Source organism: Meles meles, chromosome 4 (assembly GCF_922984935.1).
Source record: "Meles meles chromosome 4, mMelMel3.1 paternal haplotype, whole genome shotgun sequence".
Lineage (NCBI taxonomy): Eukaryota > Metazoa > Chordata > Mammalia > Carnivora > Mustelidae > Meles > Meles meles.
In genome coordinates, this window is record NC_060069.1 from 61,563,563 (window position 1) to 61,591,535 (window position 27,973).

The following is a 27,973-nucleotide window of genomic DNA, read 5'->3' on the forward strand; positions in this document are numbered from 1 at the left end:
TATAAGGAATTTCCTGAAATGGGAAACTGCAAGTTATTTCCCATTACTTTTAAAACATTTTTTTGATATTCTATCTAGAAGGAAAATAATTTTAGGCTACACAGATATTCATTAATTTGTATGACATTCAAAACCAAAATAAAGGTACTATTTTTAAATGTGGTGTAATTACGGAAAAAGCTTAATGAAAGCCTTATTAAATTTACCCATTATTTGCTGTCACTGAAAGTATCCTTCCCAGGAATTCAGTGTTGCTGTTTAGGCAGTAGTTTTATAGCTTCTCAGCTACTACTTGGAAACCAGGGTACAGGAATAATAAACTGATACTTCTTTTAAAACATAGACATTTGATTATCCAGTACCCATTATAGGTGATTGGTTGTGATGTTAATTTTTAAAATGAATATTATTTTTTAGAGGCCAAAATCTTCACCCACTCCTGCTTTCGTGTCCATCCAGTAATTCTCTTTTTTTCTTATTTTATATCTAGTATTTAATCAAGACTGGATATATCATACTGCTAGTAGCAGTCTGTTTAAAAACAAAGTCACATTTTTATTTTATGAAATAAACTGTTAATTAACATTCATGAAAACAAAGTAAAGCATTCTAGACTTTTAGATGGGTGTACCGATTGATAGTTTATTTAATCAAGTCTGTGGTTCTATTAAAGGGCAGCTCAGTGTGTCCCATCATACCCAAAATCTGGTAAAATGATGACTGCTATTAATTAAGTGCTTCTTATATTTCAGGTATAATTACATGCTTGATATGCATTATTTTCTTTAGTTCTCATAACAATATCCCTCTGAGTAGATAGTGTTAAAATCCTCATTTTACAGATGAGGAAACAGGTTAAGAGAGATTAAATAAGCAGCCTCATGTCTGGTGCTTGTAAGTGGTGAGGTCAGTACTCTTGGATTTGGTTCTGTTGTAATTCTATGTGTGGTTTCTTCCACCTTAATTCCTAGAATTTGGCAAATTATGGATAAAGCTGTGGAATGGAAAGCAATGTAAATATTTACCGAATAAGCGAATGCACTAATGTAATGAGTAACTGTTAAAAACTAGACATTTGTGTATGACTTTTGCCTTTTGTTAAGTTTGGAAATGAATGTCCTGGCATAGGATTATTAAATGCATGTGGGAAAGAGTAGAAGATTTGGTATGGTTAGAGGAGAGTAAGAGTATGAAATATTCAGGTTGTTGGAGAGGGGGAAGCAAAAAGTAAAAGTAGGAGGAGGAATAAGGTAGGGATGTAATTTCACAGTAGCCGCCAGTATATCTAGAAGATCTGAAAATGCAGAAGAACTCATTATAGTAAATGTGTAAGGGACTTAAATCTATATTCTTTCAGATGTTATTTTCCCCAGTGTTAGAATGCCAGTAGAGCAAATTTATCTTTTTTGTCTTCCCAGGACCGTAAGGTCAGAATCTGGTAATGAAAGGCATCCTCCCGCTTACTGTAAGCTGTCTGATTTCTTGAAGTACTCTTTCCAGTTTTTGTCTATAGAACAATGAAGGAGAAATAGCAAACTTTAAGCCTTTCTCAGTGAACTTCAGATGCTGATACTTCTTCCTCTTCATTCAGTTCTCCTTTGCCTTCCCACTTCCCTCTGGCCTAAAGTAAATAGTGAGGTCAGAATCAAACTGTGTACCTTAAAAAAGCAAAACTTAAGTCTTTTAAGAGTAACTGTTGTTTTTCAATTTGAATGTGCATTGTAAACAGTAGTACAGCATTAAAATGTTTCACCAAGATGTGATGATTACAATAATGTGTTTAGGTTATAAAATATTTCAGAGCTGAGTGCTTGTTAAATAATTGGCCATAGTTCTTATTCTTTACCTTTGGAACAAAAATTATTCTCCCAGTATCCTGAATTTCAGATATGGTTTGCGTCAGACTAACATTTGACTTCGTTCTTCTTGAAATTATTTTGTGAGGGAGTGAAGAACAATAGAACAATTTTATTGTCATTGATTTCTATAGTACTGTACAAATAAGGTTTTCATTTTAACCACTAGCCCTTTTGTTAGAGGGGTACATTTATATCATGTATGTATGCTTTTTTCTAGGCATCTAGAGTTGTAAGGCTGAATAAGGCATCTTCAAAGATCTGTACCTTCTAGTGAAGGGGGATGGATGTATAAAATGAAAATCTGCAGTGGTGATAGAGCTTAGGTGGGATATAGGGAATCTAAAATTTAGCCAGATGATGTAGCATATCCAAAGTCATGAAGGTACAGGGAACTAAAAATGTACTTGTGAAGTAACAGTCTAGAGATAGAAAGTAATGGTGTTTGATGATTATTAGCTATAGCTGTTCCTAGGATATAAGGGAGGAGAAAGGGCCGTATTTCTAGTTTGGGTGGCTGGGAGGATGGAGCCATGCCCAGATGTAGAGAATATAGGAAGAGGAACCAGTTTGGGGTGGGAGATGCATTAAGTGTATGCATAGTAACTTTGAAATGCTTTGGAGATCTCTCTGGGGAAAATAATGTCCAGTTGGATTCAAGTAACTGAAGATACTAGTTTAAACAAATCCAGAGGTAGGAAGTTGCAGGTTTTGGGGGGTTTTTTTCCCCTCTTGTTTTTTAGTGTGAAGAATTCCATCAGGCCTTGGTTGCTGTTGCCTTGGTTGAAAAATGGCTACTGCTTCAGGAGGCATCAGGTTTAAATGGGAAGAAGTGCTGCACCCATTACCTGTTCTCAGGAAAATAAAAAATAAAAGCTTCCCCTGCTGCCTCCTGTGCTGGGATGGCTGGGAGCCCCTGTCCCCACCCTTATTTCTGTTTAGATCTTTTCCTTTTTTTTAATTAAAATTTTTTTCAGTGTTCCAAAATTGATTGTTTATGCACTACACCCCGTGCTCCATGCAATACTGCCCTCTAGACTGTTTCACATGGCTACCTCTACCCACAAGAAAGGCTGAGAAGGTGTTAATGTGGATGTGTTGGTGCTTTGAACAAAATTGCCATTATGTTAGTGGAGAAGCAGAAGGCCACTAAATAGTTGTTATGTAAATAAATAGCTAATTAAGCAGAGAGACCCGCTATTGCCTCTTTCACTTCAAAATTTAAAAAACAACAACCGAATTTTCGGATAATCAAGTGCTGTTGCATTATAAATTTTGGGATACATGCCTATTAAAAATAACTTGAGCTTTATATTTCATCAAAGTTGTAGGGGAAGGAGATTGAGGACTACAGGTGGTGGGATTCAAGGAACCAGTAGGCATTGTAGAGAGAGTTAGGAAAAAGAATTGACCAAATTTAATGATTGATAGGGCTCACAAAGGAGATAGAGCGAAGAGTCTAGGATGACTTCCAGGCTTTTGATTTGGGTGATGAAGATTAAGCCAGAAGCAACACAGTATTTGCTGCAGAAATGGCTTTAGTGCTTTTATATCTTCCAAGACTTTTTGGTAAACTTCGAAAGTAGGGGTGTTACGTATTTTAAAATTCCATGCTTTCTTATGAGTACTGATAGGTAATATAAATAAATTTAACCAAACTCAAATCAGATGAAGTTACCGATTTCTGTATATATCTGCTTTTTTAAAAAAATTTTGTTTATTTATTTGACAGAGATACAGGGAGAGAAGGAACACAAGCAGGGGGAGTGGGAGAGGGAGTAGCAGACTCCCCGCAGAGTAGGGAGCCAGATTGCTGGGCTGGATCCCAGGATCCTGGGACCATGACCTGAGCAGGTGGCAGACAATGACTGAGCCACCCAGGAGCCCCTGCATGTATCTGTTTTTAAACAATTAAATCCACATGGTATTTCAAGAACCTATTTAGTTGTATGTAATATTCTTAAGTCCAGAGTATTTGGGAGCTGGGTAGGGATGGGTGACAAAATGTATTATTTATTGGTTGGCGGGCTTAAGCTGTCTTCTGGTGGGTGCCTATAATCCTTGCTGTACTGATTTTACCCTACCAGTGGCAGTAAGAGAATATGGAGCTAGATCTCTTTCTCCTAATAAAATGATAGCTTCCATGAAAAAAATCTTTGTCATGTTGGAATAAAGGAAACTTTGGGGAAGCAAAAGCTTTGAAAAGAGACTCAGGAGGCGTAGAGGAGAGTGGTTAAGAATTTAACCTGGCATCTGATGTCTGCTTACTTGACCCCTTATTAATTGTTGATTGTGGTTTAGGAACTGCATTGAGCCTTAAGTAAACTAGTTTTTAAAACAGACACAATACAGCTTGTTATAAGATATAAATGATACTAAGTGTGCAAGCAGTGCAGAGTTTCATATTTTGTTATTTTTGGTAAGAATAGTTAACCTCTGGGCCTCAGTTTCCTTTTGAACTCAACTGCTTTTCTTTAGCTTTGTTTAGCCTTAATATCAGCAAATGAGATTTTTCTGTGCTATTTGTAGTTTTTTTTTTTGTAGTATGTTAGTTTGGTTTTATGTCTGTGTTGCCGTATTTCTCAGTTCAGTTCAGTCAAACCCAATCATTACTTATAGGAGGTGAATCAGTCTCATAGAAACTAAGTTACAGGCCCAGGACCACTGACAGCCGGGTGTGTTGTGAGGAAAGGGTTCACCAGATGTTTTCTCCTTCTGTGGATAAATAACTGTGGTTCAGTTTTTAGCGGTGTTTCACTTAAAAGTGGAATGTCCAGAAGTATTCCTGGCCAACATGGGGGTATTGCAGCGTGGCTGCTGACTGGTTAGCTGCATCTGGACTGGGAATATGAAGGTGTGGCGCATTCTTACAGTGGAGCATGTCCTATGATGGGCTGGGTCCCTAGGAAGTTATGCCCATGAAACTCAAAATGATATTGGTCCCTCTGTGGAGCTTGGAAGTTTTAAGCAGAGGTAGCTTCCACATGCTTTTTGATGCTTGTATGAAAAATAATTGGGCTAAATAATTATAAAAGTTTTGCGTGTGTGGTTTTTTTTTTTAAGATACTATTTTTTTACTTGTCAGAGAGAGAGGTAGCACGCGTGTGTCCACACAAGCTGGGAGAGAGGCAGGCTCCCTGCTGAGCAGGGAGCCAGACGTGGGACTCGATTCCAAGACCTTGAGATCATGATCTGAGCCAAAACAAAGGTAGACACTTAACCAACTGAACCACCTAGGTGTCCCTTCAAAAGTTTTTTAAATTTAACGTATCTTCTTTGTCATTTGAAAGCATTTATGATGACCTCCATATTATTATAGTGCTAAAGATTTATTTTAAAATTTTTTATTTTTATTTAAAAATTTGTTTTTCAAGTAATCTCCATGTCCAACATCGGGCTCAGACCCATGACCCCAAGATCAGGAGTCTCATGGTCTACTGCCTGGGCCAGCCAGGCGCCCCTATAATGTTAAGTATGTAGATAAACCTGTCATTTATGATGCCTGATATTTAACCTAGAATTACAGCTCTATTATATACAGGAGATCTAGGCAAGAATGGACAGTTCAGAGAAAAATTAGAGTAATTGAAACATAAATGACTTATTTGGTAAATATAGATGTTCCAGGTATGGCTTCCAACAAACAGGAAAATGACCGTAAGATGACAACAGTAAGGTAAGACATGTCTTTATACATGACTACCTGCATGCAGAATGTAGAACATACAGTAGCTTCTTGAGCATCTCACAGCTCTCACTTGATACGCAAACTGGTTCTGAGCATCCTACTTACTCCTACAACCTGGGGGCACCACCTCCTCCTCGTGAAAAAACTCCTGTATCCCTTACTCTACTTGGACTTGTTCTTTTTTCATAACTTGTCAACTTCTACATAACACTTAATTCTAAATTATGCTGGAATTCAAATTCTGCTAGGACAAAGACCATTATTTATTGATGTATTTTAGTAAGTTTTGTTCCATTGTTAGTAAAGGGCTAACTTTAAAAAATTAATAACAGTCTAGAAGAAAGGTTAATAAAACTTTTCTTCCCCTCTCGTTTCCTCTTTCTTCCCACTATGGTTCTATGGTCTATAGTGGGATAACTCTTTAACAGTCAGTAAAAGCAACAGCAAGAATGACAGTTGTGCCATCAAACTTGGCTGAGAGATAAAACTTAGGCTTTAAGTTACGTTGCTTTCTAATCTCCTGATGAAGAATTTGGCTTTTTGGTTTGTTTTGTTGAGTAACTAAAGCATCCCTAATGGAGAGAGTTCATTTCTAGTATGTAGGTCCTTTGTTGATGGAATCTTTAGTTGCTTCCATATTAGAGAACTGGGAAAAGATAAGAAAATCGACATTTTGTTTTAAATGCAGTTCTGTCTACAGGTAGTTATATGAAGTTGATTTAAAAAATAATTACAAATATACATTTTCTTTCCCATATTTGTTATATTATGACAGGGTTGTTAAAAAATGTAAAAAAATCTTTGCAATAACATTGTAATTCACATTATGGAAGTGATTTTTGATGTCCAGTTGTCATTAAAGTATGTAAAAAAAACTAAAATACAAGCTCATTTTCTCTTAATTTATAACACGCATAATAACTCTCATTTCGTCTCACCCACTCCTTGATGAACATCAGCTGGTTTTGGCAAAACCTATGGCCAACATGTTTTCCTGCTTCCATTTGCTCTAGTGAAGAGGGTTTATTTCCAGGATTAGTCTGTTACTCTGTGACTTCATTGTTCTCTTTCTTTGTTTGCCTTTTTTTAATACTTCCCATTTTTATGATCTCATGGTAAGTCATATATGGTGTTTTTGTTTGTTTGTTTTTGCTTAGCGCCTGAATTTTTTTCTTTTAATACTGTAGCATTCATAACCCTTTCATGTCCTTTTAAACTAAGCATTTATAATTAGCTGCTATTTATTAGTATTCTGTGTGAAAACATCTTTAGGGACTTGATAAGGTTGGTGCACTCTTATTTTTAAATCATAGTTGTCATCGTTTTATAATAGACTGAACTCTGTTCATATTGGCCAGGCTGTCAAATACACTATCTCTGTATAGTTTTATACAATAGCCTCATTTTACAGATGAGGGCATGCTTTTGGTTATATGAATATGATATGAAAGAACTGAACTTTTAAATAGAAAGAATAGCTGTTCTTTCCATTCTACTTCTACTGTCCTTTAAGTGTCTGAAGATTGATCACAGAGAACTACTCAAGTTTTAATACTTTTTTTTAATTGAACTTCATTGTTCTGTATGGTGTCACATAAGATATTTGAATGCTATAGAAAACTTCTTTCCCATAGAATGGTTATATGGTTTCAGCGGAGACTGCTCGAATAATTTGTTTTTTACTTCGTCGGTTAGTTTGATTTTTTTTTTTTTTTTAAATATATCTTTAGGTCATTTAACCTAGTAGATTTATGCTTCATCCTGGATCAGTAGACTTTTGGACAGTTTTGGGAATTACTTCAGTAGCCAAAATAGTATATTGCTTGTTGCCCTGTGTGTGTGTGTGTGTGTGTGTGTGCGCGCGCACGTGCGCGCGCACACGTGTATGTGTATGAACAGTTTCACTGGAAAAAGTAATACCCATTCCTTTATGTATCCTCTGTGACTGCTTTTGCATTATAATAGCAGAGTTGAGTAGTTGTGACAGAGACCATGTAGCTTGCTAAACCAGAAATACTTAACTTTCTGGCCATAGTTTGCCAGCCTCTAGACCATTGCTGAGGAAGGGCTAAAAAGTTAGATTAAGTAGTTGTAGTATTCATTTAGTTGCAATCTGTACTTTATTTTAACTTGAGTGGTAGGCAGTGAGAGGAGAGTTGTGTTCTGTATTGAAATAAATACATTGAAATTACTTAAGAAAAGTGGTCTTCTTTCTTTTCATGTCCCCTAGAGAGGGGTACGTGTGTGTGTGCGCACGCATCTGTATCCCTTTCTCTGTATCTGTGTGTCCTGAGTGGATCAGGCAGACAACATGGATTGTATTTGTTTGTTTAAATGTTTCATTTTCAATTTGGTGAAAACAGTTAAATGGAAACCAGTTTGGCAAACCAACATCAGATAACAGTTTGACATATTTTAGAATTATAAATACATCATTTGTCCTATGTTTAGAATAAATTACATTAAGAGAAAGGATAGCCAGCCCTGATTTCTTTAAGGATGGTATTCCTGATAGTTTTTTTTTTTTGATAGAAACATTGTAATTAAATGAGCTTGTTTGATTTACTGAAGGCAAAACACTTATTGGTACTGTCTAGATTATAACAATCTTTGAAATACAAGCTCAAAGCAACTTTGAGTTTCTCTGTTTCTATTTTTTTTATTTCTATGTTTCTATTTTTTTTTATGTTTTTTTCATGTGAAAATCTGTAAGGAAATGCTCTTAGTAAAGACAAATAAGACTGACTTTTACATCCTTCAGTAGTAAATAGAAATAACAACATTTAAAAATTCTCAGCTTAATACCTAGTTTAATATAATGTACATACCTCTATTTTCTCTGCTCAAAAGACTTCAGAATGACTTTTTTTTTCTTTCTTTCTTTTTTTTTGAGAGAGAGAAGGTGGGAGGGGCAGATGGAGAGGAGAGAGAATCTCCAGCAGACTCCAAGCCCAACAGGAGCCCACATGGGGCTCTATACCGTGGCCCTGAGATCATGCTCTGAGCCCACAGTCTAGAGTCAGATGCTTAACTGACTGAGCTACCCAGCCACCTCAGAGTGGCAGTTTTCATTTAAGTAATTATCTGCTGGCATGTTTTTAATTAAAAAAAAAAAAAAGTTAAGTTTATCCTTTTCTATTACAAGGTGGAAGCTGAAGATTAAGTTTTCAGGTGTGCTCGAAAGGCTCTGCTTCACTGAGACAGAGCGTCAGGTGTGTTCATTTTGTCACTGGGTGTTATCACACTAGTAAGGTGTACTCATTGTCACTGTGTGGTCACACAGGACAACTGCCGTGTTTGGGCACATTCCAGATCTGTTCTAACCTCAGTGTTTTATCAGTGTTTCTTTCTTTCTTTCTTTCTTTTTTTTTTTTTTTTTTGAGGAGTAATGCTGTTATAAATGAACTCATGAAAGATCTAATATAACGGGACTCTCCAGTCACAGTAGTACATAGCACAGCGGAATATGAACAGGCAGTTTGAACCCTGCATAGAAGTGTGCAGCCAAGGGAGTGGGTGCAGCCAAGTGGGTGCTCACATCTGGGCCACCAATGTCAGCTACGATGTTTCTCTGGTGTGGCACTGTCATTTCAGAAGGAAGGGCTCCTCTTACATATATGTGTGTGTGTGTGTGTGTATTTTTTTTTTTAAGATTTTATTTATTTATTTGACAGAGAGATCACAAGTAGGCAGAGAAGCAGGCAGAGAGAGAGGGGGGAAGCAGGCTCCCCGCTAAGCAGAAAGCCTGATGGGGGGCTTGATCCCAGGACCCTGGGGTCATAACCTGAGCTGAAGGCAGAGGCTTAACCTACACTGAGCCACCCAGGCACCCCTTTACTTATATATATTATTTAAAAATGATTGCATCTGAATCTTAAACCAGGCACTGTTTAGCACTTTACGAATATTAAGTTATTCAACTCTTAAAACAATTTATTTTCCATATGTGAAAACTGAGGTACCAGGAGGTTAAGTAACTTGCCTTTGATGGGCTAGTATGCGCGTTTCTGAGCCTGGGAATCCAGCCCAATCTGTGTGGCTCCACAGCACAGGCTCTTTAACCCCCTGTACTGTAGTAAAGCCTTTTTTCCCCTCTTAATTTGTCCTCCTGGAGTCTAATTTGCACAGAGGTGGCCACAGAAGCTACTGATGGGCCTAATAGTACACTTGAAAGCCGAGTCGGAAGAAATTGGACAGAGCACACGTATGACCCCTTACCACGTGGCACTGTAGTAACTTCCGTGCTGAGTGATAAATACAGGTTTTGTTCGAACATTTCAGTTGATTTGTGTGACAGTTTTCCATCATACTGAGCAGAAAAAAATACATTTCTATAATTCCTACCTACTACTTACAATGCTGTCACATAAAGAGTCTCTCTCGGGAAACTCTTTATCTAAATGTAAGTATCAGCATTGCTCCTTTTGTGCTTTTTAAATGATAACTTCTCTGTCTTGTAGTCTTTTTTCTGGGTCTCTTTCTAAGATGTCTTCACTATTGTCCTTTCTTTCCTAATTCATTTTTAGGGAGAGAGGTTGAATTTATTTTTTGTTTCTTATTGTTAACCTTAAAATCAAATTAATAAAACTTTTAATGTACTTGATACAGTATGGTTCCCACCCTAGTTCTGAGAAGTAGTCACTTTGCAGTGCTAATATTTGAAAGAACTGATCCCTCCATTCCACCCCACCTCCTCATCCTGCCCATAGATTAGTTACTAGAATCTGACTAGGAAAACGCCATTCTGCCCTTGCTTGCCACAAAGTCCAGTAGTTTGGTTTTTTTTAAAGATTTTATTTATTTATTTGACAGACATCACAGGTAGCCAGAGGGGGAGAAGCAGGCTCCCTGCTGAGCAGAGAGCCGTATGAGATCCTTGATCCCAGGGCCTTGAGATCATGACCTGAGCCAAGGCAGAAGATTAACCCACTAAGCCACCCAGGCGCCCAGTCCAGTGGTTTTTTGGTTTGTTTTTTTTTAATTTATTTATTTGACAGACAGAGATCACAAGTAGGCGGAGAGGCAGGCAGAGAGAGAGGAGGAAGCAGGCTCCCCGCGGAGCAGAGAGCCCGATGCGGGGCTCGATCCCAGGACCCTGAGACCATGACCTGAGCCGAAGGCAGAGGCTTTAACCCACTGAGCCACCCAGGCGCCCCCAGTCCAGTGGTTTTTAACCCCCACTAGGATCACCTGGGGAGCTTTTCATGTACCTGATGTGCAGATTCCACTCTAGGCCAGTTATATCTGAGTGAGGGACCTACTGTGTCACAATTATGTTAGATTCTGGAACTATCTTTCTGCTAATCAAAGACCCAACATCCCTGGCAGAACTGTTTAATTTCTGGTGGGAATGTATTGTTCAGCAGAATGATCTTTGTGTTGTCCTAATTTAGCTGTTCAAATACTTGGTATCTTGAATCAAATATTCAACCTTTGGGAAGAGTGAGAAACCTAATAAGATGTAGGTTATTGTATCAGTTTTTTCTTCTAACTTGCCAGGTGCTGAGGTACTTACCTACCTACATATGTAGTCACAGGCAAAGTTTGATTTTTCTTACGAATCCTGTTACTTCTTAGATCCTGAACTATTCCTGTTGCCTTTTGTCACCTCTCTACTTGTTTCTTTCTCCCAAACTGAAAAAATAAAAAGTTGAGCTGTTACCAGCTTTGTGTTAAGAAGAAAACAGTGTCACGTCTGTCATGTTTTTAAGGCATCATAGATTAGAAGTTGCACAATTTCGTAGCAGTTTTTTGGAAAAGGAAATTATAGTTACTTTGTTGATATGTTCACTTTTATTTTTAAGGCAACTGCCAATAGTGCATATTTATCCATATGTTTTCTGTCACCTTTCTAGTATCACAACTCGTTTGAATCTGAGCCTTTTCACATGCTCACATTCTCTTCACGTTTTGAAAGTTAATGAACTAGAAACTTTTGATGGGTAGATGTCATGCCTGAAAAATAAATTTGACTTTCAGTAACACTTGAAACTGCCCAAACCAAACTTTAATTTTAAAAACCTTGTGGCTTTCTCTAAGAGAATTTGTGTTTTTATTGTCTTTAATTGGATTGCTTACTCTCTGACAGGCAGATTTCAGGGTACTTGATAACTGTCTTATTCTTGCACAGTAATTTTTTTAATATAAATTTAATACAGAATTCAGCTGCATATGATGCAACCAATGAAACTAATTCAGCTGACATAAGTAATAATAGGATGATTAGACAGACACCAATGCATGTTTAAGTTGTTTTTGATGTGGTTTTGTGGTATTGAGTATATTTAATTTTTAGGAAAATGGGATCATAATATGTAGCTTTTGAATCCATTTTTCCTGAGTCACCTAAATAACAAAAGGAAGTGGAAAATCATAGCCAGCGATGGCAGAGCTATTTGATCTGCACCATTCTGCCTTTCACTCTGACCTCAGGGTTGGTTTCCTTAAGACACTCTTCTGTTATGGCTCTTTCCCCCTTCCCACTAGCTTCATCATCTCGATTCCCAGAATATTATCAGTGTACCTGATTGGGTGGGAGATAAAAATGGGGAGAGGAGAGCGCAGACATCCAGATGCTTAGCGGCCTTGATGAATGAATACGTAGTATGTTACTAGAAATTGCCATGTGGATGAAAACAAATAAAGTCTTTAGTGAAACGGATTAGTGGAATTGAGAAGATGCAGTTGAAAGTTTTTGTTTTACAGATACATATATATTTTTTATTGTTCCAGTTGCAGGTAATTACTTTTTGTTGTGTTTTCAGTCATGTGCTAAGCAATTTAATTTGGACTTTATCTGTGACTTTTCTTTTGCCAAGAAGTTCATTTAATAAACATCTTTCTTAGCAGATTAATTATGTTAGGATTATTATGTTTTTCTCTTAATTCCTGGAATGACTTCCCCAGATTCTCCACAAATTTAAATTCACTTGTAATTTCTATTTGTTAAGGATACAAGGTAAAATTTCTTGAATTTGTTTCTGGCAACAGGTTCTAGATTAGATTATGTTGCTATACTAGATAATAAGCACGTTTTTGTTTTGCTTGTACCTTTTCCTAAGGAAAGAACCCATAATCCATTTACTTTTCAAGTGTAATAATTTTTTTTTTAAGATTTTATTTATTTATGTGACAGAGATCACAAGTAGGCAGAGAGGCAGGCAGAGAGAGAGAGAGAAGGAAGCAGGCTCCTTGCTGAGCACAGAGACTGATGTGGGGCTCCATCCCAGGACACTGGAATCATGACCTGAGCCGAAGGCAGAGGCTTTAACCCACTGAGCTACCCAGGCACCCCTCAACTGTAATAATTTTGAAGATCAGTCAGAAATACTTTTGTGCTGTTTTAAAAGGATTTTTGCATCTTAAAAAAAAATTCTCCTAATTATGTGTAGGGGGTAGATTTTAGATGTCTGCTGAATTAGTGTCTATTTCTGTGCTGAAATCCTATTCTGAAATTAATACTTCATCTCCTTCAGGTAAAATGTCCTGAAATATAGATTGTAAAAGCAAAGCTTTGTATTTGGATACAAAACCAAAGCCTACAAACATTTACTGCATTCCAAGAAGTAAAGCAAATGGGTTTAGTTTATATAGTACACAAAGTAGTTGGTGGTTTTAACGCTAATTTTGTAATGTGACTGATCACATGCTCTTGAGTTTTCTTTTTTTTTTTTTTTTTTTAAAGATTTTATTTATTTATTTGACAGCGAGAGAGAGATCACAAGTAGGCAGAGGGAGAGAGAGGGAAGCAGGCTCCCCGCTGAGCAGAGATCCCGATATGGGACTCGATCCCAGGACTCTGAGACCATGACCCGAGCCGAAGGCAGCGGCTCAACCCACTGAGCCACCCAGGCGCCCCTTGAGTTTTCTTTTAATGGCAAAATATCAGCCTTTATTTGCTACTTCCTAGAAGTGGTACTAAAATTACTGGGAATAGCCAGGCTTTCCTAAACATTTTTAAAACAAAAATGCACTGTAAGTTGTCCCTTACCAATATAATTAATTTGTGCTGTAATAGTCTCTGTTGTGTTTTATTTTCAAATACATGTGTATCTATTCCTACGTTATATTATGAATAATACAGTACTTAGTCAACTTATGGATCTTAAGAACTGTGTATTTTCTGTTCACTATTCTTAGGTCTTTTGTGGTACTGCAAGGTGAACAAGTCCCTGGTCTCAAGAGGTCTGGTAGGGGAGGCACGATAAGAGTATAAGGCACTACACAGTTGTAATAAAGGAGGCTCATATGTGTCTCAGTGGGTAATGGGGTGAATAATCAAGGGAGAAAGCAGATTTGGGCTGAGCCTCAAAAGAGATGGACTAGGTTTGTGGCCAGAGTGATAGTAGAAGGTAATTTCTGGTATGAATGAGTTACGTCATGGCAGCCAAAGTGTGCAGAAAATGGAGGGATTGGTGACCTGCTATGGTGAAGAGTAGGAGATGTGTGGCAAGTGTGATTATAAAGGCAAGTGTAATAGATACACATTTTGGTTTTTTGGGACAACTTGAATTACTTTAGTAAAAATAGTTTTAATATATATTCTGTCAGATTATCTTAAATACACCTTAGGTTTTTGTAATCTTTTTGTAGGATATATAATTCTATCTTTTAAAATTCAAATAATTCATTTTATAAGCTGAAGAATTGTGTGATATGCTTTATAAATGCACAAAATGGCCAGGGCATGGCTAAATGAGTTGACTAGGAAAACAGCTAATGTAGAAACCAAAATATGGCCCAGGAAATATCAGATCATATTATATCATATATCATATATCTATAGTTTTGAAATCCCTCTGTTTTGGGGCACCTGGGTGGCTCAGTTGGTTAAGTGTCTGACTCTTGGTTTCAGCTCAGGTCATGATCTTGGTCATGAGGTTGAGCCTCATGTCCAGCTCCATGCTCAGCGGGGAGTCTGCTGGAGATTCTCTTCCTCTGTCTCTCCTCCTACTCACAAAATCAGTCTTTCTGTGGAATAAAGAAATAAGTTTTTTAAAAACAGGAAATTCCTCAGTTTTTCGGATTGTGTTGTGTGTGCAGATGGGTGTACCTGTTGACATATTGTTTTCCACCAATTTATTTACCCTTCAGATCTTAGAATCAGATATTTATTTAACTACTTAAATGTTTATTAAATTGTTGTTATGACCCTCTCCCTTAAGGGGGTATAGTCTGAAGGGAAAAGCTAAATGAATCAATGAAGAAAATAAAAGTAGAGAAAGGATAATTAGAGACCTCTGTGAGAGTGATGAAAGAAAGACTCACTAATCACAGAAAAGTACGAGAAAACTAAGAGAGTCAAGCAGAGGAGGAACAAGAAAGACTAGCAACTGGAATGACCTAATTTAGGATTTTCCAAAGGTAGATAGATTGGTGTGAGTTTCTGTGTGGTATGTGTGTACACACCCTCGTAGTGAAAATAAGTATCCATTGGAGTACAAGGCTCTATTAGTCTCTTTATGTATTTTTAAATTTTAAAAATTAAATGTTATTTAATGTAGGGGTTCAGATTTGTACCTTTTATTCAGTCCAATGTCAGAAAGTCCTATCTAAGGTGGAAGAGTGGGAGCTCCACCAAGCAGCAGTGACCCTTCCAGCCCTTCTTCACCCCTTTTCTGGGAGAGCTTACTTTTATAAGTTTACTTATGTTTGATCATGTTGATTTATGGCTTATATTATCTAGTTTCTACCAGACCTCCCAAAACAGACTACTAATTTAAAAATTTATACAAAAAAACCTGAATATAAGAAATGTGAATAGAAAACAAGGTAATGATAACATTGATACTTTAAACTACTAGAATGAGCTTTTCACCTGCCACGATCTAATCATTTTAGAAGATAGTTAAAATCGTAAGAGATTATCAAGAAGGATATTTGACATATGAGCACATATCTTTTTTTTTTTAACTTTTGTTTTCTGTGTTTTAAGATGTACGTAATTTAGCAGCACATGTTAATTATTTATAAATAAGTAGAACAAATGTATGCAAAACTTTTCTCTGATATGTTGTAGCCTGCCAGTTTTTAAATAACAAGTAGTCCAATATAGCTTATAACTCAAAAATTCATGAAATCTTTAGGATAAAACAACTAATATTTGTAACAGATAACCCAGAGGTAAACAGAGCCTAGTGGTAACTCTAATTTAGTTTTTGTTAGGACTCAATCATGATGTCTGTAGAACATTTCTCTTTGTAGGTGTTAGAAAGGATCTACTGACTAGTTCACCAGGGTCTTGTGCCAAAACACCTTGGTGCTCACTACAGTGTTCTGAAGCGCCAGTGACTGATGGGATATTGTGTGTTGATGTAGCTATCCATAATTTCAGTGTGTTTTTGCCATGTTTAATATTATTTTAATTCCTAAAATTATAACTTCTTGGAAGTTCTGTAGTAGTAGCACTGCACTTGTTTAGTATGACCATGGAGTTGGCAGCGAGCATAAATGAGAGTTCTAGTCAATGAAAGATCAGATCAGAGAGGAGTAGACGTCAAGGGATTAAATTCTTCATTTATTCTGTGTATTTGGTTGTTATCTTTGTAGCGTTTGCTGACTTAATTCACCAGTGAGATATTGGCAGTAAAGCTCCTGCTTTCCTTTCTCTGGCAGTCCACTTGCCCTCTCGCCTGAAGCTGTGCTCCATCCAGCCCAGCACATGGTGGCGTCTGCTGTGGTCCATGTTCCACCTGAGAGCTGCCACTTTGGCAGAGTATGGGAACAATAGCTTGTATATTGACACAGAAGGCTCACAGAAAATAGCGGGCTGTGGCTTAGCAATTCAGGGGACTGTGTCAGCTCTGTCAAACGTAAACTCTGAAGAGATTGAACTTGAAACCAACCATGTGTTTGTCTTTATTAAACAGAATATGTAGAAGACCAGTTGATACCAGTCTTCATGACTCATGATATGATCATAGATTATGAACACACTGTTCTGGATCCTGTTGCAGTAATATTTGCACAAGTTAAGTTGAATCAGGGTGAAGTGTACAAAATTGCACTTTGTGCAGTTTCATCTCTTCCACTTTCATTTTGTTCATTGTGTCAGCCTTCTAGGAATGTTGTAAAGATTCAGGGCCTGCCACATATTACTCAAAAGTTGCTGTTGCTCCTCATAACAGTTGTGGAGGGAGAGAAGGATAATCACTGGTGATGGGGACCTTACAGACATAGAGTTTGATACATGAATATTTGGTATGTGAAATTTCTTAAGCTGAACTTGTTTTAGGGCACACTGAATATTTTACTCTCCTTTTTCTCAGCATCAGAAACTTGTGATTGGCGGTACCGGATATTCAATTGCACATCCCCACATCAATGCACTGCCAATGGTAAGAATCCCTCCCACTCCAAATGCTAGTATTCTAATTGGTCTTTTTATTATTCTCTTATTTGTCAGCATCTATTAAGAATTTTTAAAGTTTCTCACAGTTTGACAAAATACATCTATGTTCTGGAGTAAAGAAATTGTTTAAAAAAATGTGTGTAATTACTTAAAGTAATTTTTATTATCTAATTAAAAAAGAAAAGGGTGAACCCTTAGTTTGGAGATTTCCATTATCCATAGATTTTATAACCTCTTGGCTATGGTTGCCAGGATGAAAAGTATTATATAGCAATGATACTCTTAACAAGTGGACTATATTTTGTGAATAGAATTTTCGTGTTGAGGTTATAGCATCAGTAATAGCTCTTTGTGTTTTGTCAATCATCTTACAAAAGTCTTTTTGCATATTGTATTTATCTTAATATTTACAGATAACGGGCAGTTAAATGGCTAAAGGTCTACCTGTTTTTAGTGAGTGAATGATTTTCAGGAGAGCCATTGTTACTATTTAAAAACAACATTTTAGAAACCTTTCTCTGTGGAATAAAAATCTGTGAACTATATTATACAGCGGAAAAGCCATTCTGTAGGAGTTGAGATTTGCTTTCTTTTCTTTGTATGTCTGGGATTTTGGCAGAAACTTGTAAAGTTAGATGATAAAATCAGACTAGATTTCTAAAGTTTATTCTCACTGTAGACTAAGTGATGTCATTACTGGTAAGTAAAATCAGAATGATTCTCCCATACAAAAAGTAATTCCTAATCTAAATGGTATTAGTATGTATTTTAGAGTTCAATAAATGTAGAAGAATGAATCTTTACTTTCTGGTTTTTTAGAATTAATGACTATTTCAAAATACTTTCTATAGTACATTATTAAAATTTTTAATTATTTTACTTAATCAAACTTTTATTGTAAACATTAAATCAGATACCTTTAGAAACTGATAAAGGTTCATAGAACTTGGTGAGAAATAGTAGATGCATCAGTCTGAAATAAAAGCTACTAAAAACTAACTAGAACCAGGATAAGTGAATGAGATGAGTTATCTGTGAACGTATTCCTAGGAAGTGATTCATTTTAAAGATGAACTTGTCAGTATGTTCTTAAAAGGAAGATTTCCTCTCCCTGTTGCCTCTCTCTCTCAGCAGTTAATGGTAGATGTTGAAGAATATAAGAATTTTTTTGTACAGCCTTACCTAGCATGAAGGATCTGTGGTCTTTGTTAATTTATGAGACACTTGCTGGGTTAAGGTGCTTGGGTGACTCAGTAACCAATGTTAAATCTGCTGTTTCCTTTGGAGCGTTACAGTTTCTCATGCAAGAAACAGCTCTGTGGTAAATCAGCGCCATCATTTGGATTACCTGCCCTTGGCTTTATGTTTGAAGTTCACATTTGAAATCTGTTGGTGTTCTTGATTGTTGGAGCCTTAACAGTTTATGGCATGCCCCATTTGAGAATCCATTAAGCAGGGTATCTGAGGTTCTCATGCTGTGTGCAAGGGGAGCTCTCTTCTTCTTCTTCTTCTTTTTCTTCTTTTTTTTTTTTTAAGACTTTATTTATTTGTTAGAGATCACAAGTAGGCAGGCAGGCAGCGAGAGAGTGAGAGAGAGAGAGAGAGAGAGAGGAGGAAGCAGGCTCCCCGCTGAGCGGAGAGCCCGATGTGGGTCTCGATCCCAGGATGGACCCTGAGATCATGACCTGAGCCGAAGGCAGAGGCTTAACCCACTGAGCCGCCCAGGCTCCCTAGGGCTCTCTTTTCTTAGTGCTTATTTTCAAGTAAATTTTTCAGTGTGCCCCTCACAGAAACTATACATTGTGGTGTTTTCTGGAACAGCTCTTAGACTGTTTCAAATCAGATTATTTCCAACTCCTTTGCCAATTTTGTTGAGAAGTCCTGAAATAATTTTTAAGTCATGATCACAGAAATTTATGTTCACTTATGTTGGTTCTAAATTGGTGTCAGCGTTAGAGACGAAGAAGGCCAAGATTATAAAATAACTTGCTTGTGGTCTGAGGACACCACCGCCATTTGTACACATCTACATGATGTGCAAATACATTTATAGGTATTGGGTTCATGGTGGTAGTTTTCTCATGAACCTGAGAGATGCCCAAGTTTTTAGTGAAACCTGTGCTACATAGTATCCTATATTTTTTTCTCCTGAAAATGCCATCAAGGAATGCTTTGTGGGAATGTATAACTTCTCTCTACCACCCCCAGCCTCAACTTTTTCTGTGATACAAATAAGAATGGAGGATTCATACTCTTTTTTTGCTTACTCTTCACTTGCCTAGGTACAAGCTATTTTAACTCTAATTGCACCTTACATCTTTATCATTTACAGCTACTTTCCTAAATAAATGTTGCATACTCTTTTCAGTAAATATCTCATTGATTAATAGAAGCCATTGGCCAGCAAATATGTATTAGTACTTTAACTTTTTATTGAGCACATTTTCAGTTATACACTGAAGAAGACAGACTAGCATAATGAACTCTCACCCAGCTGCAGTAATCACCAGGTTTGTTTCGTCTTTAACCCCGTTGTTCCATGTCTCTTTTCATCCCTTCCCCCCCAGTTATTTTGGAGCCAATACATGTACCACATTTCATTCATAAATATTTTCATATGTATCTATGTAAGACACGGACTACTTAACAATATATACCACAATACCATTATCACACTTTAAAAACTGACAGTAATTTATTTTTTATTTGAAAAGGGATTCAAATATACTTTGAAAAATTATAGTAGAAAGCAAAATTTGTTATCTTAAATATTTTTAAGTGTGCAGTTAGTATACTTAAGTGTAGTGTTAACTATATTCTCATTGTACAGCAGTTCTTTAGAACTTTTTCATCTTATAAAACTGATACCCATTGAACAAAACCCTCCCATTTCCCCTTCTTGGCAGCAAGTGGCAACAACCATTTTATTTAATTTTTGGTTTTGAGTTTGATGTTAACTACTTTATACAGTATAAGTGGAATCACAGTATTTGTCTTTTGTGACTGGCTTACTTAGCATAATGTCCTCTAGGTTCATCAGTTTTGTAGCATGCAGCATGTGACAGGATTTCCTTCTCTTTAAAGGCTGAATATTCCATTATATTCATATACCATATTTTCTTTATTCATTCGTTATTGAACATTTAGGTTGCTTCCATCTTTGTCTGTTGTGAATAATGCTGCAGTGAACATGTGTGTGCATATATCTCTTCAAGATTCTTTTACTTCTTTTGGATATATACCCAGAAATGAAACTCTTGGATCATATGGGGACTTCCACAAACAGTTTTCCAGAGTGACTGTACCATTTTCCATTCCCACCAAAAGTACACAAGAGTTCTGATTTTTCTTTTCTCTACATTTTTTCCAACACTTGTTATTTTCGGTGGTTTTCTTTCTTTCTTTCTTTCTTTCTTTCTTTCTTTCTTTCTTTCTTTCTTTCTTTCTTTCTTTCTTCTTTCTTTTTCCCTTCCCTCCTTCCTTTCTTTCTGGATAGTGAACATTCTAATGGATACGAGATCATGAAAATAATTTCTTAATGTTACTAAATAGCTGTTTAAATTTTCCTCATTTGCTCATAAATAGTTGTTTCTACAAAATCACAACAAAATCCATATATTACATTTGGTTGGTATGTACATCTTCCTCTTCTGTCTCTTTACTTACTGCATTTTTTCCCTTTTAATTTATTTACCATGTGAGGTGCCTCATTTTGTGTTTTGTTAATTGCATCCCTGTAGTAAAAAGCCTCTCTTTCCCTTGTGCTTTTTTGCAAATCAGCAGTCATATCTAAGAGCTTAATCTAATTCAGGTTTTTCTTTATTTTGTGGTGTCAGGGTGACAGAATATTTCATAAGAAGGTCCTTAAGTACTCCATGAAGATGTACACATTTAGTTATCTCCGTGATATTAGGTCACTCTTGCTCACTTTAGATTTCTTATTTCAATGAGAACATGCAAGATGTTGATATCCTAATTATATCACGGCATTATTTATGACCTGTAGTATCTCTGTAAAGAGAAACTTTCCTCATCAGATACTTGGTTACTCTGTGGCACAGTTTGCACAGGAAAGGCATACGAAATACTTGATTCTTTCCTTTATTTACCAGTTTTCAAATTATTGAGTTGTTTCCTAGAGTCTTGGGAAAGTAGACCAGTGAGGACTTTTTTTTTTTAAAGTATCATTGAGCCTGTGGATTTAAATATTTTATATGTATATTGCATTACAGTATTTATTCTTAGTATGATGCTCAAATGCTCTTGGCTAAGGAGCCTTTTTAAGTTGGCTTTTACATAAACTTTTTTCTTCTATTTATAATATGTATTATTAAATATTATATATTATTAAAGTATAAAATAGCATATATTATTAAAGTATAAAATACAGACTATATAAATGAAACATGTGAGTTAAAATATATAAAATGCATATAGAACTGTCATATATAATACTGATTTTTATCTTAATACGCATTTCTATATTTAAACCAGTAGCACTAGTATGATTCCTAAATTTTGGCCTGTGTTCCACTGAAGTTTACAGTCAAAGTATTACTTTTATAATACTTGAAGTAAATTCACTTGGAAGAAAAATCCACAGTTTTTCTGCCATCTTATTATATAGTCAGGTCCATTTATTTCATTTTATGAAATAAATATTTGAAATATGAAATTTAATATTTCATGTTATATAGTAAGGTCCTTTTATTTCATTTTGTTTTTAGTATTTAGAATTTAAATATTTTGATAGTTTTGTTTTATAATTATATATAAAACATTTATGTTGCTTCGAAATAAGCTACATTTTTATTTTCTTACTCCCCTTCTAGGTAACTGATTTTTATCTGTAATTGCTAGTTTTAAAAAAATAAGCAAACCCATGTATGTACTTATATTGGAGATCATCTTATAGCACTGTATGGAGTCAGTCCTCATTCCTTTTCATGGCTGTGTGATAGTCTTCTACATGGATGTACCATATCTGTTCAAGAATGGGAGTTTTAGGTGTGATCATAAATACGCATTTTTTAAGGCAATTTGCCAAATTCCCTTAGGCATTATGGTATCTTAAATTACTTCCAGCAATGTATGAGGTTGCCTGTTTACTCACTTGCAAACAGTGTATAGTCAGAACTTTCTGGGTGTGTGTGTGTGTATTTAATCTAATCGATGAGAAATGGTGTCTCACTATAGTTCTAATTTGCATCAGTTTGTATGTTTTACAGGTGTTTGTGTATCTTCTACTTTGAACTGTTCAAAAGATAGATCCTTATTTTCAAGAAAATGTGTCAATTCTTTTTTTTTGACCAGTTTTTTGAGACCTCTTATTTTCTCTTTTTGTGATTTTGTGGTCATCCCACAACTTCTTAAAATTAATTTGACTTAACGGTAAGATTTTCCTACTAAGAAGAAATAACCATGCTGACCAGTTGTCTTAGATTTGATTTCAGTGGAATGAGACCCTTGAAAGAACTATTTTACTTGAAAAGTGAACCCAAAAATTTCCTGTGGGGGTGGGGAGTGGTGGGGAAGTAAGAGACAAAGAGGCCAGGACAGCTGCCTGAAACAGTAGGTACTTTTGGGGCTGATATCCTATACCTTGGGAGGTAGAATAGAACATGCCTCTGAGTTGTTGCATTCCAGGGCCAGTGAAGCTGTAGTAATTTGTCTGTCAACTCATTCCCTATTGGTGGAGTTATGCTGTGGGGTGGGGAGGGCATCAGCTTTTTGGCAGCTCCTCCCTGACTTAACTTCTGGCCAGAGCTGACCCTCAGGTGTTTGTGGAAAGAAGCTGCTTGGTTCCTAGGGAAATTGAGTGGCGAGATGTGCACTGGGTGCCACCAACACTTGTGCTTTAGTGAATTCTCCGGCTGCAGTTGTGTTTTTCAGTATGAATTAGTAAATCATTCTTCTTGTTCTCATGTTGCTCTGGTGTGTTTTGTTAACATCTGTTCACCCAGAACTTGATTATCCGATAAAACCAGAACTTGAGAACCGATAAAAGTTGTGGTTTGCTAGATTGAAGAAAAGGCCCCAAAGAGTTGTGACCCTCCCAAGTAGCTCCCAAGAAGCAGTGATCTCTGTTCCCTTCTTCTACTTTTTTTTAAAATTTTTTTTCTGTATTTAAAAGATTTTATTTATCTACTTGTGAGAGAGAGCGCACAAGCAGGCAGAGGGAGAAGCAGACTCCCCACTGAGCAGGGAGCCCAATGCAGGACTTGATCCCAGGACCCTGGGATCATGACCTGGGCCAAAGGCAGATGCTTAACCACTGAGCCCCCCAGGCGCCCCTCTTTTACTATCTACTTTTTAATCATATCATCTGTAAATTAATTTGTTCTTTTTGTTGTAGAAAAGTTTATTGTTGTTATTTATCATCTTTCACTGTCCTGTAATTTTGAAGTGGTGTTATTAAATGTGAGGAATGAATGGCATTACCATATAAATGGCATTGTGTGAAGTATTTTCTTTTGGTTGAGAATTTATGCCTCTGGAGAACTAATTTTCAAATCAGTAGTAAAATGGATATATTGAAAAACTCTTAGTCTCTAGAGTATTCCCCCCCTTAATGGATGAAGCTGATATATGTACAGGCTCAATTTCTTTCAGAAGGGCTTATGCCTTTGTATATGTCTGAGCAGTTGTCTCTTTGAAAATGTATAGTTTATCTTTTATTAAAAACAACAAAAAAAGATAAACTCAGAAAAGGAGAGCATATACATGTTGGAGTTATATTTAATTGATCTCCTCTATCTTTACCATTGGATGATGTTACATAATGTTGAGGCTTCTATAACTAAAATGGGACCTGAAAGATTGTAGTTATCTATCATCTGAAAGTCAAAGAAAGCTTGGATTCTTACATGGATTTAAGCCTTATATTAAATGTTGTAGTAGAACTTGTTATGGTGCGTTGTTTTTGTTATTTAAAAATTTATCTTCATGTTTCACATAATTTTGGTGTCAGTTCCATAGATTCTTAATATAGGCACCATGCAGTCAGAAACAAAACCTAGCTCTCTTCTTACCTCAAGGGACTCAGAGTAGAGTGACACCAAGAATTTAAAACCCACATAGAGGTAGAAGGATGGGTGGTTGATGGAATAACATTAAAACAAAAACTGTCCTATTCCTGACTGTTTTCTGGCCTTATTTCTAAGTATTTCCAACTTTTCACACTACCCAGACTATGTTAAATTCATTCTTACTAGGTTCTAACACATTCAGGTTGGGCCACATCCTTTCATATTAGCAAGATAGCCATAAAATTTGGAGCCTACAGGCCATTGCAAGTTTCTTGGGTGTATTGGAACCGTTAGGAGTCTCTTTTTATTTCCACTGCTCCTTTCTTTCATCAATCCATGTGTCTTTCTAGTGCATAGTAATGCATTTTGTTGTTGTTGTTACTTAATTTTTAATTTTTTTGCTCTCAAAATAAATTAACTTAGTAAAGTTTGGTATGTAAAAGACAGGAATTTTTGGTTTTAATAGGTGTACTGTTTGTTCTCTTCTCCTTGTTGGCCCTTTTTATGCCTTCAGTCATATCTTTTGATTGTTTTCCCTTGGTTCATTGGAATAGAGATCCTTCTCATTGACTGTTTTCTTCTTTCCTCTGATTACTGTTTTCCTCCTGTAAGGAGGATATTTTTTAAAAAAGAAAAAGATGCTAAAGTTCTTATTTCACTATATTATATAAAAGACAGTCTGATTTGATGTTTATTTTTATTCAGATGTTTAATGGGATCATTTTGAGTTCATTATAATCTGATACTTTAAGAGTGAGAGTGTGGAGAAGAGGCAGAGGGAGAGACTCCAGGAGAGAGGGACTCTTAAGCAGGCTCCAGGAACAGTGCTGCCAGTGCAGAGCCCAGTGATGCAGGGCTTGAACTAATGACCCTGAGGTCCTGACCTGAGCCAAAATCAGGAGTCAGACACTTAACGGACTGACCACCCAGGCACCCCTATAATCTGATACTTTTAAAAAATGACTTAGGAACGTAAGGGTTTGCGAATTTAGAACACATTACACAGAAATAATTTAAATGTGTAGGAGACACTGAAAAACATTTTGATTGATTTAAAAGTTTGGCTCAGTGGGTTAGGCCGCTGCCTTCGGCTCAGGTCGTGATCTCAGGGTCCTGGGATCGAGTCCCACATCGGGCTCTCTGCTCAACAGGGGGCCTGCTTCCCTCTCTCTCTCTTTGCCTGCCTCTCTGTCTACTTGTGATCTCTCTCTGTCAAATAAATAAATAAAATCTTAAAAAAAAAAAAAAAAATCAGACCAGAAATAGAAGGTGTAGTGAATGTTCTGTGTTAGTAAATATCTTGCTTAAATCTCTCTGTAACCTTGTGAGGTTGTTAATATCTCTGTTTTATCGATGAGGAATCCATTATTCCTGTTCATAATCACATAGATAATAAATTGTAAAGTCCACTCTGAACCAGGTCTTGTTTCCACAGTCCTTTCCTGAGTATGTCTGCAATTCTGAGAAGATTGAAACTGTGGCAGATGAAACTAGGGTGGGACTCTAGGTTCTCACAAAGATCACCTTTTTTTTTTTGGCATGAGAAACAAGGAATAAAATTGTTATACTGTCCAAGAAATTATATCTGTTTTAAAAATATAGAGAGGTTTTGGTATTTGTAAATTTACTTAAGGCTTTTTGTTGCTTTCATTCAAAGCAGGGATTTGATATTTTGGCCGAAATTTCAGAAACTAAGTCACAATAAAACCTTTGATGTTAATATTGTCTACTTTTGAAGTATATTTCGGGTTTCCTTCCCTAAATCTTTAAAACCATTTAATTGAGAAATATTTTGTTTTATAATGCCTTTTAATATATTCCCTACATGATATTTCTTCCCCACAGTTGTGGATAGGATGAAGTAAACAGTAGCTTTCATAAAAAGAAATACTTTAAATTCAGGTAGTTTGCAATGATATGGAAGTCATTTATATATCTTTTTTTCCCCCCCCTTAAAGTGGGCTCTACTCATAGTAGAGATGTAAATTTGTTTCAAAAAACAAACTTTCTCTGATCTTCTTGCCATGTAGGACTGTCCTTTTTATCACCACCGGTCTGTAGTTCGTGTATGTGTGTGTGTGTTCTGTGACTCATCCAGACACCATGGCCCTTGTTTGCCAATGTGTCCCTTTCCTCTTACCCTTCCACCTCCATATCTAGACCTGCAGTATATAGTGTAGCCACTAGCGATGTGTGGTATTGAACACTTGAAATACGACTAGTCATAGCTGAGATGTGCTGTAAATATAAAATATATAATAGATTTTGAAGACAAGGTATAATCTTGATTTTGAAATAATATTATAAGAAATCCCATTTGGGTTAAATATATATATATCATATGTATTTTATTGGGTTGTATACTGGGTTAAGTAAAATATATTATTAGAATAATTGCCCTGTTTCTCTTTAAATTTTTCATGTGACTACTAGAAATTTAGGATTATATAATGTGGTTTGCATTGTGGCTTGTATTGTATGTGTGTTGACAGTGTTGCCCTAGACTTTGCTAGTCATAGCTTCCTGACCTGTGGGTTCTCCTTATCTGCCAGAAACAAGTAATCAGAGCAGTGAAGAACTTGGCTAATGCCAAGGCCTGGGGAAGCAGGAATGACCTTTAGAGCATTCCTAGAATTAGATCATGGTGTTGCCAGGTGAACTGGGGGAGAGACCCAGCCTGTGTTCCTAAGGTGCTGTCACCAAAGGTTCTTGGTTTTGTCACAAGAAAGAATTCAGAGACAGAAACACAACACAGGGGGTGAATGACACAAACAAGAAAGGTTATTAAAGTGGAAGTACACACTCTGGGGATGTGAGAGCTGGGATGGGAGGAAACTGGAGCATGTGGGCTGCATGCCCTGGGGCCAGGGCAGTGGTGGGGGTGGGGGGGTTGGGGTGGGCTGGGTTTCTGTCTTTTATTGAGGGTTGTTAACTAGGGGTTAGAATATCCATTACTTGGAGTGGGGATGAGGGTTTTGTGAATTTTTTTCGTCATTGGGTCAGTGGTTTTCCCGTGGTGGCATCCGCCATCATGGGCCTGTCTGGTTTGATCAGGTTTCATGTGGAGTGTGGCCAGGCAGGCCTCTGATGTTCCCCACAGCTGGCTATGACTCCCTCACTGCTGACCTCCGGGTATCCAGTTAGAGCCTAAAACTACCTGCCTTCTCTAACAATGGGTCTGCATTATAAAGCTAAGTAAGTTGTCCTCACTAAGTAGATCCTAATTTTACAAAGAAGGAATTAGAGCTCAGAGAAGTGATGCCATTTCATCATTTGTCATAGTTACAGAACCAAGACTTGAACCAGATGAACTTCAGGTAGTCCGGCATTCTTTAAAATTCTGTATTCTACAAATCATAGAGAATCAGAATGTTTTTCAGAGATGAATCATGAGAGCTTGCACAGGATCTCAGGAGATAGAATAATGAGACATTTTAGTCTAGGTTTTGTGTTTTGTTTACTGTTTGGTGCTAAAGATGCAGAATGTCGGGAAATTTTTCTTTTATTATAATTAGATATTTTTCTTATCTGTGTTATTTTCTTTCTTGGGAAATCAGTTATTCAGTGTTCATGTTCCTTTGTGCTTGTACTTGTCAAATCATTTTTTTCTCTAGATTTTTCTCACTTGTAAAGTTTCCATTTGGTTCTTTTTATACTTCTGAGAGCTTCTGTCTTTTCTGTTAATATACTTTTACCTTGTGGAGGATGGATTAAAATAGCTGCCTTAACATTTTTGTTTGCTAATTCTCACATCTGAATAATCTCAAGATTGGTGTCTCATTCTGGTCTTTTTTTTGTGAATTGGTCAGATTTTCCTGATCCTGTGTATGTTAAATAATTTTGGATTGTATCTTATGAATGTTGCGGGTTTTCTTTTTTAAGTAAAACAGGTGATCCGCGTGGTTAGTTCTCCTTGTCTGTGGCATGGCAGTGTCAGCCTCCAATGCCAGTTCAGTGTTCCGAGGCTTTGCTGTGCTGCTATGGGCCTACTCCTTGCATGTACCACCCAGGTTTGTGTGGGATCTGAAGAGTGGTTTATGTCAAAGGTCTC

The 27,973-nt window shown here is 36.6% G+C and overlaps 1 protein-coding gene across 9 annotated transcripts in view; it reads left to right on the forward strand.

Moving 5' to 3' along the window:
* Positions 1–27,973, forward strand: part of TBL1XR1 (TBL1X receptor 1) — a 172,654-nt gene that overhangs the window by 68,521 nt on the left and 76,160 nt on the right. For 7 of the 9 annotated variants that reach the window (XM_046002231.1, XM_046002238.1, XM_046002234.1 and 4 more), the window contains exon 2: positions 16,812–16,880. The exons of 1 other annotated variant lie outside the window; for it this stretch is intronic. The gene's annotated coding sequence lies outside the window, so the exon portion shown is untranslated. Of the gene's footprint in view, positions 1–12,263; positions 12,283–16,811; positions 16,881–27,973 lie in introns of those variants that run through there. One more of the 9 variants, XM_046002236.1, reaches the window with a different exon arrangement.